Here is a 1,746-nt window from a genome sequence, read left to right as displayed (position 1 = left end):
AGAAGGGTTCGGGGAGTTCATTCGGGGAGTTCACTGTTCGGGAGTTTGCGAAGCAGGAGGACCTGAGCAGTTTGGCGAGACGCGACAGCTCTAAAGATGCAGTTATTCTCGTGCGACAGGAAGATGAGGAATTCCTGATTTGTTCCTCTGGACGCAGAGTAATGCTTGCGGGAAGGAGGCGCGAGCACAAAGGAATTTCTTGGATAACAAGGCGTTATAAGACAAGTTTAGGCTGAAAACTTTTGGTTGTTATACAATAGTACAACATTTTAGTGATTTCAGTCTAGTTCTTGGAAGGGCAGCAGGTATAATTCATTGGAAGAAATCCTAGCCACGACAATGAGTTCCATCAAATTTGACATTGAGAAATTCAACGGGAAGAACAACTTCGGCCTATGGAGAGTAAAGATGAGAGCTCTATTGGTTCAACAGGGTGTTGCAGAAGCCTTGCAAGGGTCTGTGGCATTGCCGGCCGACTTGACCGAGAAGGAGAAGATCGGCATGCTGGACAAGACTCACAGTTTGATAATCCTGAGCCTGGGCGACAAAGTTCTGAGGGAGGTGTCGAGGGAGACAACGACTCAAGCACTTTGGGCCAAACTCGAGGTACTCTACCTGACAAAGTCTCTGGCTAATAGACTCTTTCTTCTCCTTCAAAATGCATGAAGACAAATCTGTCTCAGAGTAGATTGACGAGTTCAACAAGATCATCGACGACCTCGAGAGCATTGACTTCAAGATGGTTGATGAGGACAAGGCACTACTATTGCTAAACTCTATTCATAAGAGCTACGAGCATTTCAAGGATGCGATGCTCTATGGAAGGGTGTAGACTATTACTCTGGATGGGGTTCAATCTCTGATTAGAGCCAAAGAACTTCAGAAGAAGCATGATAAGGATGAGGAAGTCAGCGGAGACAGTCTTATTGTCAGAGGAAGATCGGACAAGAAAGATTCAAGAAATGGTCAGTATAGATCAAGGTCAAGCAAGGATGGAGGGAATTAGTCATCAAGGGGATCTTTGAAGTGCTATCATTGTCACAAAGATGGTCATTTCAAGAGGAACTGCCTAGACAGGAAGAATACGTACCAAGGAGAGCCAGAAGAATCAAGAGAAGCAAGTATAGCCTCTGATGACTACGATTCTGCTGAGGCCCTGGTGATCACAGAATCTGAATCCAGTAAGGAGTGGATCCTCGACTCAGGGTGTTCTTTCCACATGTGTCCTCACAAAGGCTGGTTCGAGACACTGCAACAGGAAAATGATGGGTTCGTTCTACTGGGAGACAATAAAGCTCACAGGGTTTTTGGAAGTAGATCAATCAGGATAAGGATGTTTGATGGAGTTGAACGAGTACTGAAAAATGTCAGGTACGTACAAGAGCTCAAAAGAAATCCGATTTCTTTAGGTACGCTGGAGTCAAGCGGATGCTCGTTCAAGGCAGAGAATGGCTGCATCAGAGTAACTAAAGACCCTCGTGTCGTCATACAAGGAGTCAGGAAAAAGCTATGTACTCTCTTATCGGAAGAACCGTGATTGCTAAGTCAATGCACTGTTTGGACTTAACAAACTCAAGCAAGGGTTGAGGGCCCTCAGGGGCCAGGTGGAGGGAATCTTTACTTCGAAGCTTCTCAATTGAGGGTTAAGGTGGAGAATTGTTATTTTGACCTCCAATTATTGAACTGAGGTAAAAGGGTACTTTTGTAATGTGGTGCCGCTCAACTACCACATCTCACCTACCGCTC

Source organism: Phalaenopsis equestris, unplaced genomic scaffold (assembly GCF_001263595.1).
Source record: "Phalaenopsis equestris unplaced genomic scaffold, ASM126359v1 Scaffold000873, whole genome shotgun sequence".
NCBI classification, from domain to species: Eukaryota; Viridiplantae; Streptophyta; class Magnoliopsida; order Asparagales; family Orchidaceae; genus Phalaenopsis; species Phalaenopsis equestris.
Note: the sequence above shows the minus strand (reverse complement) of the source record.